Source organism: Mustela lutreola, chromosome 12 (assembly GCF_030435805.1).
Source record: "Mustela lutreola isolate mMusLut2 chromosome 12, mMusLut2.pri, whole genome shotgun sequence".
Lineage (NCBI taxonomy): Eukaryota > Metazoa > Chordata > Mammalia > Carnivora > Mustelidae > Mustela > Mustela lutreola.
This window is the reverse complement of record NC_081301.1, coordinates 85223147-85242311: the sequence shown is the minus strand read 5'-3', so window position 1 is coordinate 85242311 and position 19165 is coordinate 85223147. Positions and strand designations below refer to the sequence as shown.

At 37.4% G+C, this 19165-nt stretch overlaps 1 long non-coding RNA gene across 1 annotated transcript in view; it reads right to left on the bottom strand.

Annotated features, from left to right (window-relative positions):
* Positions 1–9801: 9801 nt before the first annotated feature.
* Positions 9802–19165, bottom strand: part of LOC131812717 (uncharacterized) — a 60231-nt gene continuing 50867 nt past the window's right edge. Inside the window, exon 4 of the long non-coding RNA XR_009346450.1 lies at positions 9802–9940. This is a non-coding gene — a long non-coding RNA (uncharacterized LOC131812717). The remainder of the gene's footprint in view (positions 9941–19165) is intronic.

The window sequence follows — 19165 nt, the reverse complement described above, 5'->3', positions numbered from 1 at the left end:
TTGGCCCTTCACAGAAATTTTCTTATTTAATCCTAAAACCAACTTTATGGTAAATAAACTGGATGTGCTGTTAAGGAAAGGAAAGCTCAGTGAATTTAGCAGGTTGTCCAAGGTGACATAGCTCATAAAAGATGGGCCTTCATTTATCTGGCTTCAAAGCCAGTAAAAGACACACAAAGAAATTCACCAGAGTATTTTTACATCTTTAATTCAAAAACCTAAAAAGCACAAGTGGAAGTAATTTAAAGGCTCTCTCCCCTGCCCCTGCATATTTACTTAGATAATAATTCACCAAGTCTAGATATGCCAGCCATGTAATTTAAGTTTGTTGGGATATGTAGGCTCCTTCTGACCCTAAGCCACATGATGGCATTGAACACCCTGAAAAAGTGACACAGGAAAGATTAAATGCCATAATCGTTACAATTAAAGGATTAACTTCAGTGTTTACCACCGGTTACTGGTGGATCAAACATAACCCTTAGCTCTGTTTTCTGTGGTCAGAATCGCATTCGAATTTGACAAGGTATACAGTCTCTAGTTTGCTGCAGGCCTTGCTTTCCTCCTCCTAGTGATCTTAAGCCTGGTCAGATTCACATATTTATGTTACCTGCCTGACCCTTGGAGGCATTCGTGTTTGTAATCCCCGGACACAATGCTACAGACAGTTTCTTCCAGCTCTCATACTCCATGATTATTTGATTTAGTATTACTGAAATATGTACCCAGAGCCATCAAAACATTAAAGAAAAAATTCTAACACACAATTTGATATGAAGAAAAAGAATTTTTTTAAAGGCAAAGACCTTCTCATCTTCAGAAGACATCAGTATTTGTAGAAAAGGAAATAGGAATGTGGCATCTCCTTAGCATTAACTGGAGTAAAATCTTTATATTGTAATCACATGTCAAAGCAGTCAATGAATGTCTGTTAGACATCAGTGATGTGCACGGCACTAGACTAGACACAGAAATATATAAAGAAACACTCCACATGCCTGTCATTATCCAAGAGGAAGCATCTCATCCAGTTTATAAATTAACAATACATCAGCCTCTAAATGTCCTGTGTGCCTGGATCCCAGAAAAGTGGCAACAGATTTTAAAATGCTAAATCAATGTTTCTCTATGAAATAAGTAAAATCAAAGAGATTTGGGGAAGTCAGAAATTGCCACTCATATCCCTTTTGGTCATACTGAATTAAATGAACAGCAACATAAATTAGGAAAGGGATGTTTTTAAGTTTATGAAATAAAGACATTCATTGTGCCCTAGAGGCTTAGGTGGATGAGCATGGAATTGTTAGCTGTCTCACCCTCCGTCTTCTCCCCTTCATTGTAAGAGTATTTGCCTGGAAAGTCCGATTATCCTTTAGTTTCCAAAGGGTCTACTCTTCTAATTTTGGTGATATTAGGCAAAATTTACCTATCCTGTCACAGAGATGAAGTTTGTGACCAACGATTGTAATCTTTTGTTGATGTGCTTGCTGCTCTCCAATGGGTTGATATAAGCTGCTAGAACAATGACCAGCACATAGTAAGTGCTCAATAAAATTAGATGTTTTTTCAGTTTTTATTATCATTATCGCCTTTATTTTGTTTCTTATTGTAAGAGTCTACTCCTTCAGTGGTGGCTTCCAGTGTTGTTCACTGATATTTTCTAATAGGATTTCACTTTACAATAAGTACTTAGGAAATCTCCAAGTTCATAGGGGGAAAAAATCTCCGAATACTGAGCAGTTGTACATGTCTTGGTGAGATACTGGCCACAAGTATGTTTTGCATTTTTTATGGCTTAGCATTCTACCTGTTTAGCTTATATCTGGACAGCTAGACTCCACTGCTGCCGTGTATAGCCTTACTTGATCTGGCGCTCGGTGTAAAATCCCATTGTTAAATTAGCAAATGGCTCACAAAAACATTAGAAAGTGTTCATTTCTCCATATATTCCCTCTAGGTGAATATTGAGATCTTAAATAAATTGTGACTCAGGTATAAAAATAGAAAGTGACTGCAAGTATGAAATGGGGTAGGAGCAGAAGGTTTGATGGAACTTTCCTGTGGGCTACAGTTGATGTTTGTTGATGGTTCACATAGCCCCTTGTGTTGCCGTATGTTATCACTGCTGTGATTTTTCAGGTTTATCATCTGCCTTTCCCCACTGTTCTGTTAACAGCTTGGTGGTAATTTTGCTCACTATTTGGGCCCTAGGCCTTGCCGAGATCCTAAGCCCAGATTGGGCTAATGGTACATCATTGTTGAGTAAATAAGTGAAAAAAATTGCATGTGGTGTACTCATTCTTTAACTGAGAAACTGATGTGTCTTGTGAAAATCTGTTAAGACCAAAATCAAGTTTCATGATCTCAAGTACACATTTCAGTAAGAAATCTTTTTTTATTCACACCATCAGTCATGTACTTGACTGAGAAATTCTCTATACTCTTAATTTTTTGTTGGATATTTATTATAAGATTTTAAGCTAAACAAATTCATTTGGACTATCATAAGCAGCAAAACCTATTGTAAATCAGAGTCCGAAGAGAGGGTCTGACACATGCAAGACCCTGCACCAGATGCTTCATGTGTTAATCTTCATGCCTACAATAATCCCTTACGGAAAACAGTGTGATCCCATTGTGCAAATGAGTAAACTGACGCTCAGAATGGTAGGGTTGACCTGAGGTTAAACCACTGGTAGGTAGAATGTGTGGACTTCAAAACAGATCTCTCTAGTTCTAGGTCTTCCCTTTTTTCAGATAACTTACTAAATAAGCAAATAAAATTCAAGGGAAAATAAATTAGCACAGGTTTATAAATACAAAAAAAAATTAACAAATATATAATCTAATGATTTAAAATTAAGACCCGGCCTTGGAGTACAAAATCGACTGGCTTTTATTTGAATTAACACTGCTAAACAACCGAACTGCAGATGTGAAAGTGTTTTCCACCATCTAAAGAGTCCAGTATAGTAGAGATCAGTGTGATATATTGTTTGTCTGTCTCCTATAAGAAATTGAAAAATATTTTCCTCACATTTGTATTTTGCAAATAATCTCTTCCTATGGATAAGAAAGGATATGGCTTTGTACTATGTTTTCAGGTGTAGGAAATTAAATACAATATTTACTGCCCATATTACTTCCAAAATAAGGGAAAAGGCTATTTCCTAGGACGTGGTTTCCCTAGAGCCATTTCCACTTCCAAATCAGGCAGTAAGAAGTTTTTAAAAGGCTGAGAGGAGGGGCTTGAGGAATTACTAGGCATCATTGTAAACCATATGCCCAACACGTGACTGGATAAAGATATTACGTCTGTAGAAAGGTAAGGGTTGCAACTATAATAATTATCGGGAGATGTCTATCATCTTCGACACGCCAGAATTCTCTACTGCAATTTTGTTCAGAGAATCGTCTGTGTTCATCTCTCCTACCCCTGGGAATTCGTGCAGCTCTATTTCTACAGAAGGCAATATTGTGCTTACCCATGGAGAAGAGGAAGTTGATCTGAGCTGTTGTCCTGTTCTTTAGAAACACAAGATCACTAACAATATTGATTTTTGGCTCTTTTTAAAACTTTAACTCTTCAGAATTTAATATGGAAAAACTAATGTTGAAAAAAAAAAAAAAAAAAAGAAGACCTTTCTTTTCGAACAACCTCAGTGCTCTAAGGGTAAACAAGTATTTTGTAAATTGGTCCACTGAACGACAAGCCAACAGATTTGAAGCCAGCTGTCACCTTTTATTAGTCACACCCATAAATCCAGCCTGGTCCTGGGATCGTTCCCAGTGTCCCTGCATCACAGACACAGTATTGAAGGGAGCTCATTGAGGGAGGTTATCATGTCCCCCTCTACAGAGCATTTTAATTTGGAAGCCTGAGAGATTATCTATGTTCTGTGGATTAACCTCCTTGTAAATTTTCACAATAAATGGATAACATGTCGTATTTTTCTTTCCTTCTCTTAAACTGTCTACCTTTCAATCATACATTTAAGCACAAATCCTGACTAACTTACTTCACATCTAACATTCATCAGTCTCCATCAGGATGATATTCCTATTTTGCCCCTCCCTCCCAACAAGAAATCTACCTTTGTGTTGCTAGATCTCACAGGCTGGCAACACACTAAATAAAGTATAATAACCATAGCGGAGCCTTTATGTTTTACCATCAATATGAATTTTAAAAGAGTGTCGTCAAGAAAATCATCTTCAAAGTTATTTTCTTGCATGCCTAAGTACTGCTGCTGAGATAAAACTGGAATGATTGCAGCAGTTCTGCTATCCTGGGCTTTTTGGTGTTCTGATTCTTTCCTCACTAGCAGAGGCAGTGAATTTAACACTCAGATTCGCTCTGACAGGCTGACAACTGATATCACAAGACCACAGCTAAGAGTGGTTTATTACTTTTAGTGGGATTTATTTAATTCAGTCTCACAGCCTGAGGGTGGGGTAAAGATTTAACTTGAAATTAAATTCCAGCAGGAGACCTTTTAATATAAGAAAAATGGGCAGAAGGATAAATGACATGCTCAATTGCAATGATTTAAAAAAAAAAAAAAAAGCCTATATTTAACATGGAGAAAAAAATTCCACAAAATCATTTCAGTTGTTTGACAGATACGGAGAGAAAAAGCGCAGATGAACCAGTAATGATGATATAACTCAAAAGAGAATAATCTAAAGGAAAGTTTCTGACACACGAGAATTTTTTCAACCTATCCAAAAAAAATAAAAAAATAAAAAAATAAATCCCAGTTTATGAATGCTTTCTGCCAATGTCTTAGTAAGCTGGTAAGAAATCCCAAGTGTTCTATTGTTTAATGTTAAACTGTACAATAATTCTGGATGAAATAGTAGAGTTTAAGCAAAGCCATGAGTAGAAATTACTCTAGTGTTAACCCTGAACACAGGGAATGCTTATAGTAAAAAATTTGGTACATAAAATTGGTATTCGTTTGTATTCTGAGTCTGAGTAAAGTGGAGTTATGTCATAACAGGTAATGCAGAGGGGGTCTTGGCGAGTTGCGAGGCTTAAGGCATATTGAATAGTTATTGATCATGGTTTTCTGATATCACTTACATGGAAAAAAGGAGATTCCTCGTGGTCAATAGATACTAGAATATCAGTTATATATTTTCTTTCTGTGGTATTATTTCAGTGCTTTGGACTTTGTCTTATAAAGAAGAATGACTGCTTCATAAAAACCTATTAAACTTGAATGCTTTCTGTTAAAGCCATATCTAATTTTGAGGAAATCAATGCCAAAGAAAGAGTAGAATATAATGAGCAAATGTCCATTTGCTTTACTCTGTTTATAAACATTCCAGTTCAGTCCAAGCTTTGGAAATGTAGGTCCGGATCACACCAGACCTGATGTCTGTCAGGGTAGTAAGTAGCAGCAAGCCTGGTCTTAGACAAAATCACAAAGGTCATGACCATTTTGTTCACTAGCTACATTCTACTTTTTTGCTTCTCTCCTCTCTTCCAGAACCCAGAGTTTTCATGGCTTTCCAAGTGAGCCTTCTTTGAAACCACACACCCACATGCAAAGGAGCTTTTCTGCTTCCCTCTTTTTCATAAAAACCCATGCAGTGTTTATTTGATGTAAGTGGTTAAAATATTGTCAAATGACTAATAAGCGGTAATAGCTGAATGCAGAGTCCCATATTATCTTGGTTCATGGCATTCTTAATTGTCTCAGTAAGTGTTTCCACAGCATCCTTAGGCCAAAAGAAATACCCTTCAGTATCATTTATTAAGCATTTAGGTCCAAGCACCTTAACATGCACTCATGTCCTAAAAACTTACCACCTGTTGAACACTATACAAACTTCTCAAATTGTGGAATCAAATTGGTCTGCACCAGTCTCATTGAAAGGAAGATCACAGCCAATGTTAAAAATGTTAATTACCTTCAACTAGTAGTTCACACGATGTCCAGCAGATGTTACTGTATTTTTTACTCAATTTTAAAATATCTTACCGTGCCTCTTTGAATCTGTAGTAGGGCCCCAGGTGATTTCAGTGCTCAGCTGGAGAACAATGTGCTTCGTGTTTTATCTCAAGTAAGGACTCTGCATTTCAACAGAGATGCACGGTGTTTATGAACTGGCTATTGGTGTCTACCTCACACAATATGGTAGCCCCAGTCAGGAGAGATATTTGGAGTTAGCAGTTCTTTTGGTGCTTCTGAGCTCACCATTTACCAAAATGCCGATCCATGGAATGAGGGTAAAACTCTAGTCAGAATCTACCACGTTATTATTGGCTTATCTAAAAGCCCAAGACCCCAGGATCAATTTTACTTACTCTGACTTTCAAATTACTGACATTTTTTTCATAATCCCACAGTAATTTATCAATGATTCTTTTCTTTAGGAAGAATCTGAGCAGTGACGGTCAAACCTCTGACCCAGTGTAGGATGTGCCCTCCCCCCAAATAGGTAAACCACAAACAACAATCATGGCTATTTGAAAGATAAATAGTCTTTCTCTGGCTCCCAGCAGCCCCTTTCTCCTTTCGTCTCCCCATGCAGTCTGGATGTACAGGACACAGTGCAATGAGCATCAATTTTTGCTAGGATCTGTGTTCTTCAAATTTGCCCCCAATATGATTCCTCTACCAGTGCCCTTGCCTAGAATGTTACTTATATGAATTTGAATGCCTTCAACCCTAAGTAATCTGATACAAAATTGTCTTAATCCAGTGGCTCTTAATCCCTCCAGGAGCTTCTGTCTTGTCTTCCTCCCAGGTGAGCTTCATCCTCACACTGGTCTCTGAAATGCCTACCGTGGTTCTAGGTCTCATGGCCATGATCAGTAATGCCCATAAGAAGAGAAAGAAAAGGTCACTTCCAAAAGCCCATCCAGAATGATGTGGGAAACCAAGGCAGATGAAAAGTCATTAAATTTCCTTACTACCTAGAGCCACTGACAAGTCCTTGAAACAAGCAGAGTGACATTCCTCTAGGGACTCAACTGTGTCCACCTTAATACTTTGCTAAGGGCAAAAGACGATCCTAGCCTGACCGCCCCACCCCACCCCAACCCAACCGCCCCTCAACTTCCCGGAATTCTGTAAGTCTACTTTAACATATAAAAATTCCTTTGGAAACTTCCTTTATCTCTAAACCCTCCAAGATACATGCTGGCAATCATCCCCAAGCATATGGCCTACCAATATATATCTGAAGGTTCTAATCATTAAGGTTTTATTAGGCGATAATAACTGACCTTTCCCCCAAAACAGCTAGCTCCTCAAGACGCTGGAAACCTTGCTTCCAAAATTCCTTAGAGACTTACACCGTCCCTGGCCCCCTCCGAACTTGCAAGTATATAATAGGCCACTCCTCACAATCCCGAGGCAGCAGCCCTTTCTGCCCATGGGTCCTGTCCCCATACTTTAATAAACCACCATTTTGCACCGAAGATGTCTCAAGAATTCTTTCTTGGTCATGGGCTCCGGACTCCACCCCACTGAACCTCACTTATATTATAAAACTTCATCAAGAAGAATGAGGAAGAACTTTCTCAAAAGCCCCTAGCAAACTTTTTACATCAAACTTTCTTTTTTCTTTCTCTCTCTTTTTCTTTTTTAGTACAATGACTTTTCTACCCAAATAAGGTATATTTGGTATAAATATGGTATTAAGAAATACCATTTCTTATACAGGAGGTGTATAAGACACCATACACAAGGTGTTTTCTTGTTTGCTAAGTGATTATTTCCTTCTGATAGAAAATTCTTTTTATTCTTCAATGATGTTTTTATTTGTTTTTGTGGTTTGGGATGAAATTCTTCATAAATCTTCTTATTAGAATTAATAGATTTTTTTTTCATTTAACAGCTTTTTACTTAGTGACAGGTCTTTTCAGAAAAGAAAAGTCATTAAATAAGGGATAGGTGTATACTCAAAGCAATTTACTTCTTAGGTGATTTGATAATTGAGATATCACCATATTTTTTTTTCCTCTGGTGAAGTTAAACTGAAGGCCCATCTGCTGATGAAAAGCATAACCAGATTTTAGGTTAATTAGCTCCCAGGTGCCCTGTTTGTATTTATACCATCAGAAGATCAAAAGGTACACATTTGAGTATGTCTGGAGCCAGAGTTCCCTTCTACTGAAATCAAGTATATATATTTTCCTGAGCCCCTTCTTTGTCAAGGAGAGCCCATAGTCAAATGGCAAAGGTGTGCTTTTACAAATGGATCCTATGGAAATTTGTGTACTGAAAAAAATAATTGCTAAAGAAAGTATTAAATGTCTTTTCTTATCTTCAGATCTAGATGATCTTCTAGTGATGATATAAATATTTTTATTTCTTTTAAACATCATTATATTGAAACACCCTAGAACATAAGGCCCTTGAATGAGGGCAATGCACCTTATTTAAGGGAAGCAAATTTTAGGCCAAAGGAGTATAATATGCAATTAAAAAAAATTCTTTTTGATTTATAATTCAACTCAATTTCTGTTGTGTTTCAAGGTCCTTTCCAAAAAAGCTGGCATGAAATTCTAATTTCATTCTTGTTTCCGGGCTTGTGTTAGGGTTCCTTCTGGAGGATTCATTCAGTGCCAGGAGATAAGAAGGAAGGGACAGAATGGGTCCCTGAGTCATCTGACTAGTCCAGGAGCTCTTAACTATGCCACACTGAGGGGCCCAGGACTCTTTCTGCAAGGATGTGACATCTCCAAGTCTCCTTGCTACTTCCCCGAAAGATCTCTTCCATCTGCTGCTGACTGATGCTTGAAAATCCCTCTGTGGAAGTTTTATCCACATGGCTTCAAAGAGTGAACTCTGTTATGAAGCAAATATACCTTACAGAAGAAAAGCTTTAAAGAGACAACCATTTTCTCCTGGTATGAATTAGTGCCATGGGTTTTTGTTGTTGTTGTTGTTGTTTGGTTTTTTTAGCATGTTCAGAAAGAAAAAAGAATATAATGCAAGTTCCTAACCAAAATTGGAAGCTGCCTCAAAATGCTGAGTCCCCCACTTACCATACTTCTCGTCCTCCTATTTTTTCATGTACAACTTGTGATTTTCCTTTGAAGCCTAGTAAACTAGTGGATAGGGATTATTTCCATTTCCTATTGTCTTCATGAATGTTTTCTAATGGAAAGGTCTTAACTTCGAAGTTCCTAAATTTAATTCATATAGTTAGTTTGATATACCACTCCTTAAGAAAACCCAGGCATTCAAGTAATAAATAATGATCTTCATTAATGCTAATTTCAGTATGTTGTTGTTTCTAGATTTTTCCAATGTTTAGGAAAAAATTTGTTACCCTTATAAAAGGCCTAATTGTCAACACACACACACACACACACACACACACACACATTCTCTCCCTCTTCCTTTCTCTGTTTCTCTCACTCAAGTCAAAAATTAGGAGACAAAGAAGTAACAATGTGGAGATAAATATGAACATGTTCACTTTTATAAAGGAACTGAAGAAAAGAGATAAATAAGTTATGTATTTCCATTTACTTTTACTAATGGAAGACTTCTGACTAAAAATGGAGAGCAAGTGTCTAGGGTACTAGCTACAATTGGAATATAGTGGAAATCCATTTTGAATAGGTCATGAGAAAAAAGCAGAACAATGTACAAAAAGAATTTACAAGTTTTAATATAATATTTTTATTTTCTTGCCTCCTACAATTCAGACCAGTTCTATGTAATTTGAATATACCCTGAAGAGACTAACTTGGTCACATGATTCCCTCTGCCATAGGTCAGCCACCTTCAAAGCAGCGCTTGGCGAGAGTACATCAGCCAGAAGGGTGGGCAACATCAGAGTGAGCAGCAAGAGAGATCTGTGCTTCCTCCAAATACTTGAGGTACTGCTTTCAGTTTCCATTTGTTTTCTCTTCTTGCCTCAGTTTTGCAGCCAAAAGATTCTTTATACCTTCTAAGCTGCTTGCCATGAGCTGTAAATTAAAGTGAAGTTAATAATTATTTATAAATTCCCTCTTGAATCTTGTCTCAAATTTCTTAAGATTGGGGGGGAAAAAGAGAAAAAAATGGGTGACAATTATAGAGTTATATAAGAAAGTAACCTTGAAAGTAGCCACTCTCTAGTTTAGGCAGCATTGCGGTGTTGGGCAAAGCCAGCTCTTAGTTGGCCTAAAACCATTCCCTAGTTGGGGAGAGGTTGGTTGAGAACCGGGTTCAGATTCTTCTGGGGGGCACCCCGAATCATAGCATTCCAGTTGGTGTGCTTACTTCATTAGACTAGAGCTATAGCTTGAAAGGGTCATTACCTCACTGGCCAATTAAAATTCAAATATCTTAGGAACATAACAGTAATAGCAAAGATCATCATATTTTCAATATGATGTATAGGTCAAAGCAGGGCTTTCTCTACACCACTGTTGATGGAAGGAGGGGGCACTATAGCTTGAGAATCTGGTGAAGACAGACATGTTTGGGTGGAATGATGGAACGGAGAGCCATGAAATAGCAGTAGGCAGGCACCAGTGTCAGGAATTGGGAGGCAGAGGAGAAAATGTTAGATAATAAGCATGACTGAGGGGACTATGGTGTCACATATGAAAGTCTGTGCACATCCCATTTCTTCATCCGAGCACTCATTCTTTACGAGCATGCCCTGTGCCTTGAGAGTCTTCACTAGGTCTTCTCCTGTTCACTGGATCTTGGATCTAGTGCTAATCCGCCCCACGGCACCATCTAGCCACACCAAACATAGTGAATTAACTTGTCTCCCAGTTTCGTTCCCAGAGTATGACAGCTAAGTACTTGCCTCTTCAAACTGAGCATACCCCTGTAGGAAATCAGTCTGTATAAATCCAGACTCACACAGAGAAGCGGGATTTGAAGATTGGAGGAGACTTTAGGGAAGATCTCTCCCCTCAATCGAAGTGCTACTCAGAGCTTTGCTAGTAATGACATTCTTCCAGCAACCTAGGAAAGAAGCTTCGTAGTTTTCACTCTTTCTTTCTAGGTCACCTTCCACATCACTTGTTAAGACTAAAGTCTCTTTGAATCTGACTTCCCAATATCTCTCACGTTTGTCGTGGCTGTGCTGTCTCCCCTGAATCTACTCTGGCTTAGTTAACCAGCTCATTTCTAGATACATGCTGGATGCATGAAAGAGCAAGTTCTTTGGATTAGGTTTAAGTGGGGTCAAAACCCAATTGTACCACCTGTTAAGGTGTGTGATGTTGGGCAAGTTTGTTCATCAATCAAAGTTAAATTTCTTCATTTATAAAATGGGACTAATACTTCCGTATAGTGATAATAAATTAGATGACATATAAAAACTGTTTGGGATACATTCAGTTCCAAATAGTTGTTAAATATCTTTTTGAGTTGATCTTAAAATACTGCATTAATTTCATTACCTCCTTGCTTAAATATACACCATTATCCCTGAATACCTCACAAGAGCCTTCAAACCTCCTGCCCCACCATCCTAGGTCCTCCGTAGAATATTCCCCACTTCCCTTTCCAGTTAGGCTAAACTTCCTTTATTGTTCTGCACCAGCCTTTAGCTAGAGCCAAGGTAGGGTTCTTATTATATCCTGTGTTCAACAGCTTCAACTGTGAAAGACCTTTTTTTTATTATCCCCAGAAGAAAACTTTATTTCCCCTACCACTGCTTCTAGACTAAAACTCCTCCAATCATTTTAGACTGAAGAATAGATTTTCTTTAGTAATAAATTTTTAGTCCAGCGTCATAATCATATAATGATATTTACTTTACTTATGTATTTGAAAATTTTTCCCCACTTACCTCCAGTTGAAGCCTGACTAAAAATAAAATAAAATAAAATAAAATAGAAAAATTAAACAGCACAGGGGTGCCTGGGTGGCTCCGTCAGTTAAGTGACTGCCTTTGGCTCAGGTCATGATTCCATAGTCTTGGATTTGGTCTCGCATTGGACTCCCAACTCCACGGGAAGTCTGCTTCTCCCTCTGACCTTCTCCCTTCTCATGCTCTCTATCACCCTTTCTCTCTCTCTCTCTCTCTAACAAATAAATAAATAAAATCTTTAAAAACCACATTAATCAGCACAGAAAGGGGAAGCCCAGTCACTCTGAACTTCAAGGACTGAGCGGCTAATCCCCTTTCACTCTTCAGCATCAGAGAGCACTAGTGCATTCAGGTGTAGTTCTAGAAAAAGATGTAAGATACACTTCATATACTGTCACATACGACACAGCTTTACTAGTTCCAGGAGAGAAGACACACACTGAAACCTAATGGAGCCCTTCAAGGATTTCTAGTTCAAGGGGGTGCCTACTGCTTCCCAGAGGTCGCAGCCCTTGTTCTCCATTGGAGGTTGAGTGTGAGATCTCCAGGGCTCTTAAATGATGTCCAGATGTGGCCTGTGCCCTCACAGTACTCCCAACAGCCCAAGTAAGAATTAAGGGACATGTAGACTCATAAATTAGAAAGTGGAAGATACTTCGGGGCACCTGGATGGCTCAGTGGGTTAAGTGTCTGTCTTCCAGCCCCTCTTCAGGCTCCCTGCTCAGCAGGAAGTCTGCTTCTCCCTCTCCCTCTGCCTTTCCCCCAACTCATGTGCTCTCTCGCTCTCTCTCAGATAAATAAATAAATAAATAATCAAACAAATAAATAAATGATGTCTTTTAAAAAAAGGTGGAAAACACCTCATGGATCATAGTTTAAAATTCTAGGTCACTAAACTATAGAGGCAGCAACTCAACCACCTCCACATTTAATTTGTAATATGTCTACTATTTCAACAACACTAGTCCAAAGGTTTTCAGTTCTTGTCCAAATACGAATGGTAGCTCTACATTCACAAACACTGAATGTCTTCCCTAAAGGAGATCTATGACTTTCTACTTTAAGAGACCTTTAAGGGAATAATAAAAAGCAATCTTGTGAAGGCCTAAGCAGCACCCCAGACATTGCCCCCAAATACTGTTCCTCAAATGCTGTAAAAAATACCATTCCCTCAAATAAATAATAAAATCTTAAAAAAATAAAAATACCATCCCCCTACCTAGAGCTTCCATGATACCAACCACTGAGTGATAAGAAATGATTTGCCTTGGGGCACCTGGGTGGCTCAGTGGGTTGAAGCCTCTGCCTTCGGCTCAGGTCATGATCCCGGGGCCCTGGGATCCAGCCCCATGTCGGGCTCTCTGCTTGGCAGGGAGCCTGCTTCCTCCTCTCTCTCTCTCTCTCTCTCTCTGTCTGCTTGCCTCTCTGCCTAATTGTGATCTCTGTCAAATAAATAAATAAAATCTTTAAAAAAAGAAAAAAAGAAATGATTTGCCTTGCTCCCAGCAGCTGAGTCAATTCTAGATAATCAACTACTACATTTCATGCCTTGTGTCCTTGTGTTATACAGCTAGTCTCTAATATCCCGCAGAGAATCTCTGAGGAATACAACTTTTTTAATGAAAAAAAAAAAGGGCAGTTATTATTTGCTCCATTCACTGACATAAACCATCTAAATCAAAAAGGAGAAACTATTATGTAGCATATCATATTCTCATTTATTTCTCTCTCACAAAGGATGCATCAGCTTAGACTTCATTTCTTTCAAGGAGTAAACACTCAGGCTTCTATGTTTAGTTTATTGTCTCTGATTTAGAAAACAAAACTTTGGATTATAAATATCTGTTTATTCATCCGAATCTCTGAGACTTTCTATCTTTAATCACTCCCACCCTAAATTGTAATGTTGGGGGACTGTTCAGTTATCTATTTTTATATCATAAACCATTCTGAAATTTAGCAACTTGAAATAACAACCATGTTATTTTCTCAAATGTCATATGTCAAGAATTTGAACAGGGCTCATCTCGACAGTTTTTCTGCTCTATGTGCCGTCAGCTGAAGCCTTGCTGGTATCAGCTGGTAGATAAGCTAGTCTAGGTAATTCAGACTGGCCTCTGATTTGTCTGGTGTCTTGAAGGAGATAGCTTGAAGGCTTTGCTTAGCTTATACCTTCCTCTGGAATGCCTACAAATGGCCTCTCTGCATGGTGGTCTCAGAGTAGCAGGAATTCTTCGAGGGTATCTCAAGGCTCCCAAAGTAATTGTTCATACAGGCACAAGGAAATATTGTATGGCTTCTTGTGACCTGACCTCAGAAGTCCCAGAGCACAAATGCCATCTCACTGTATGTTCAAGCAAGTCGCTATCTGTGGCCCAGGGTCAGGGGAAGGAAATCAGACTCCGTCTCTTAAAGGGTAGAAAAGCAAAGAATTTATGGTAATTTTTAGTCTACTTTAGACACTTATATTAATTGAACTCCCTTATGTTTATTTTTGAACACATATTTATTGAACGCCCCTAAATGTGTTCCAGACACTGCCAAGCAATAGGGATAGAGCAGTGAACAACTAAAAGGAAAAGACCTGCTCTCCTGTTAGTCCTATTTCTATTCTTTGTACTCCAGCACCAAGCACAGTACATGGAATGTTAATGGAAACCCAGTATATTTTGGAGGAGCTTAATAGGTGAGTTTGGAGAGTGGGAGAGATGGACAGCTCTTCCCTTCAGAAGTGTTGGGAATGAGGTGACTGAGAGGAAAGAAGGAGCACTACTTCACCATCTTGACCCTTTCCAGGTAGCTGCCGTAACTTCTAGTATCTTAAATGAGCCTGCCTGTCACTGCCAACTCGACCAGGTCCAAGCTGAGAGTTTGCCAGTCCCAGTCTTTCATCCATTTTGATATAACATATACCCTAGAAAACACCTTTATGCTTTAGATTGGAGCAACAATATTTAGCTTCCAATTCTACTTTCTTATTTTTCCAAGACTTCAGTGCCTTTGTTTCATTGATTAAATCTGGAATGTTTACAGAACTTCCTTTCTTCAGTATAAAAACTCACCAGAGTATTAAATCACAATGATAGCATTGTGGTATACCTCTGGGAATAAGTTGTGCTCATATAGCCTGTTTAGAGTATTCTTGGTCTTTTATTTGTTTTGTTTGTGTGAGGCTTGGCTTCGAATGACTTGGGGAAATTACTACATTATAGGGAATGACCTATCATTTTAGGTTCCTTCCATATTTTCTGATGGCTTGTATATTTCAGTGTTGATGCATTCCCAAAAATATAATCAGTTACTGTGACAACATCAGCTCAAGACACATTTCCCAAAACATGATGAATGTTTACTAAGGATAGTAAATTTAAGTTTTTTCATAGAAGTCGCATGAGCTTCATAAAAAATTATTTTAAGCAAAACTCTTTCAAAGGAATTAAAAAAAAAATCTTATTATTACTATTACAGTAGGGTTTTTTCATATAGGCATTTTTTGGTATATAGTGAGCTATCACCACAAAAGGGAGTACTCAATGTTGGGGGAATCCAGCTCTCTCATCTATACAATTTAAGATAACCTTACAAACAAGAGTGCACGTTGACAAGGTCCAGTGTATATACTAATTCTTCTTAAGTTACTAATAAGTATTGTCTGGATGACAGATATTAACATGTCTTTTTTATTTTGTTTTTCTTCACAAAACATGGGAATCCAACAAAATGAATCCTCCTAAGGACAAATTTTGGACATTTAAATAATATGCCAGGTAGTGATGCACCTTTCCAAGAGGAAATAATATTTCATTTTCTAAAAATTCTTCTTGGAGAATACAAAGAGAAAAATCTAGTACTAAAAGCAAGCTCTGCAAAAATGCATGTTTGAAGAGTTTTGATTTATAAAAGGGTAAGAACAAGATTACTTCAGAGCTATTCATACTTGTAGTAAATGAAACTGCATATATATATATAATATTTAACAATTCTTTTTACTTCTTTTTACATCTTTATGGAAATATTTTTACAGACATTTAATAGAGAACTTGAAGGAAGAAAAAGTGATCATTTTCAGAGCTAAATGTAATGAAACAAAATAATGTTAATATTATCATTTATAACCTCTATTTCTTTGTGGCTAAAAGAAAATGGAAGTAATATGAAGTTTTGTCCACTTCATATCCATTTTGTTTTATAGGTTTGCCCACCTAGAAGCCTCATGTAAATATTATAAAAGTTATTAGGTTAATTCTCCCTAGACATTTGGCATGACTTTCATAGACTCTATAATAGATAAAGTGGAAATGAATTTGGACATTTGTTTATGAAGAATTAAAATAAATGTTCATCTTTACATAGATAAAAAGATTAAGATCTTGTCATCCATAGACACTTTTTGAAAGAATCAATAAAGCATGTTCATCAGCAGAATGAAAAATGAACACAGGGAGATAAATAAAACACAAGTGTATAACCACAGAACCTATAAAAAATGTGCTGGTAAATTTAATCAAACATTTGCTGTGAGGAACAAATATGCTTATACCTAAAATATTTTATTAAGAAAAATATAGAAAAAGGTCTAAAGAATAAGAAGTGGGGTGTTGTTCAGTGGTAGCTGAAACATGAAATATTTCTTATAATAGAAGGATACAGATACTGAATAATTTTGGATCTTGTTAGAAAATTTAAAAGCTAATTGTGCATGTTAAAAAATTAGAGTAAACATTAAAAATCTAAATTAAATATCTTATTTCCAAAGTAGGAGAAGAATGAAAAGAAAAAACTATCAAGCTAATTTAACTGTGATAAAAGAATTATTATAAACATAATATATATGATTATACATTATTTTATCATAATAGTAATATTTCATTTATTATTGTTTTAATTAATATACTTTATGATAACATTATTATAAAAATTAAACGCTTGAAATAAATTCAAATAGGCATCAACATTCTCAGTGTAGAGTTTTATTTTCATAGAGTTATAAAGAACTCCTACAAATAAACAAGAGAAAATCAAATAATTCAATAAAAAAGTGGGCATATCAAAAAACGATTTATAGGAAAGGAACTTGAATTGCCAGTAACTATAAAAACCTGTGTTCAGTCTCACTAATAATTAAGAAAATGCAAGATAACACCTTATCAGATAGGAAAAAAACTAGTAAAAATTTTCAAATGACATGTCTTGTCTGGTTTCAAATCCTAACTCTACGACTTATTGGTTGTCTGACTATAGCAAATCATTTAACTTCTCTGTGTTAATTTTCTCATCAGTAAAATGGAAATATTACTTGTGTCAGGGAATTGTTAAAATTTCTTTTAAGTTTCTTTTTTTAATTTTTAAGTAACTGTACCCAGTGTGAGGCTTGAACCATGAGATCAAGAGCCACATGCTCCACTGACCAAGTCAGCCAGGAGCCCTGAGAATTGTTATGATAAATGAGTTAATATTCACAAGATTCTTAGAACAGAGCCTGCCTATTATAACCATTAGAAAACTTTCAGTTAAGTAACAGAAATATTGACAAGGATGTGAGAAAATAAGAATTCCTTTTCTTTTTCTTTTCTTTTTTTTTTTTTTTAGTTTTTATTTTAATTCCAGTTTGTTAACATACAGAGTTATATTCCTTTCAGGTGTACAATATAGTAATTCAACACTTACATACATCACCCTGTGCTCATCACCACAAGCCCTTTCCTTAATCCTCATCACCTATTTAACCCGTCCGCCCCATGACCTTCAGATCGTTCTCTGTAATTGAGTCTATTTCTTGCTTTCTCTCACTCTTTTTTTTTCCCTTTGCTTATTCGTTTTGTCTCTTAAATTCCACATAAGAGTGAAATCATATTGCATTTGTCTTCCTCTGACTGACTTATTTCACTTAACGTCATACTCTCTGGCCCCATCTGTATCATTGCAAATAGCAAGATTTCATTCTTCTGTATGGCTAGATAGTGTTCCTGTGTGTGTGTGTGTGTGTATTGTACCACATCTTCTTTTTTTTTTAAATTAATTAATTTATTTATTTGACAGACAGATCACAAGTAGGCAGAGAGGCAGGCAGAAAGAGAGAGGGAGAAGCAGGCTCCTGGCCGAGCAGAGAGCCCGATGTGGGGCTCGATCCCAGGACTCTGAATCATGACTTGAGCAGAAGGCAAAGGCTTTAACCCACTGAGCCACCCAGGCGCCCCGTATACCACATCTTCTTTATCCATTCATCAGTCAGTGGACAGTTGGGTTGCTTCCATATCTTGTCTATTGTAAATAATGCTGTGGTAAACATTGGAGTGCATATATCCCTCTGAATTAGTGTTCTTGTATTCTTTATGCAAATACCCAGTAGTGTGATTACTGGATCATAAGGTTGTTCTCATTTTAACTTTTATTTTTAAGATTTTATTTATTTATTTGAAAGGGGCAAAGAGAGAGACTGCACAAGTGGGAGGAGGGGCAGAGAGAGAGGGAGAAGCAGACTCCCTGCTGAGCTGGGAGCCTGATGCAGCGCTCCGTCATGAGATCATGGAGATCATGACATGGGGCTCCATCCCAGGACCCCGATCATGATCTGAGCCAAAGTCAGACCCTTAACTAACTGAGCCACCCAGGTGCCCCTCTATTTTTAACTTTTTTTTTTTTTAAGATTTTATTTATTTATTTGTCAGAGAAAAAGCGAGCGAGAGTGAGCACAGGCAGACAGAGTGGAAGGCAGAGTCAGAGGGTGAAGCAGGCTCCCTGCGGAGCAAGGATCCCAATGTGGGACTCCATCCCAGGACGCTGGGATCATGACCTGAGCCGAAGGCAGCTGCTTAACCAACTAAGCCACCCAGGCATCCCTATTTTTAACTTTTTGAGGAAACTCCATACTGTGTTCCAAAGTGGCTGCATCAGTTTCATTCCCACCAACAGTGCACAAGTGTTCCTTTTTCTCCACATCCTTGTCAATACCTGTTGTTTCTTGTGTTGGTGATTTTAGCCATTCTGACAGGGCATTGTATCCGTGATATCTTTCTGTACTTTTGATTTGTGATTCACTGATGATAAGTGATGATGAGCATTGTCTCGTATGCCTCTTGGCCATCTTGATGTCTTCTTTGGAGAAATGTTTATTCATGTCTTCTGCCCATCTTTAACTGGATTATTTGTTTTTTGGGTGTTGAGTTATACAAGTTCTTTATATATTCTGGACACTAGCCCTTTATTGGATATGTCATTTGAAAATGTCTTCTCCTATTCTGTAGGTTGCTTTTAGTTTTGTTGATTGGGAATTCCTGATTCCTGTAAGCAGAAGTGTATATTGGAACCCCTACTTTGCAGAGGAATTTGGCAATGTCGAGTAAAGGTTGAAATGTGTATAATTCAGATTTTTTTTAAA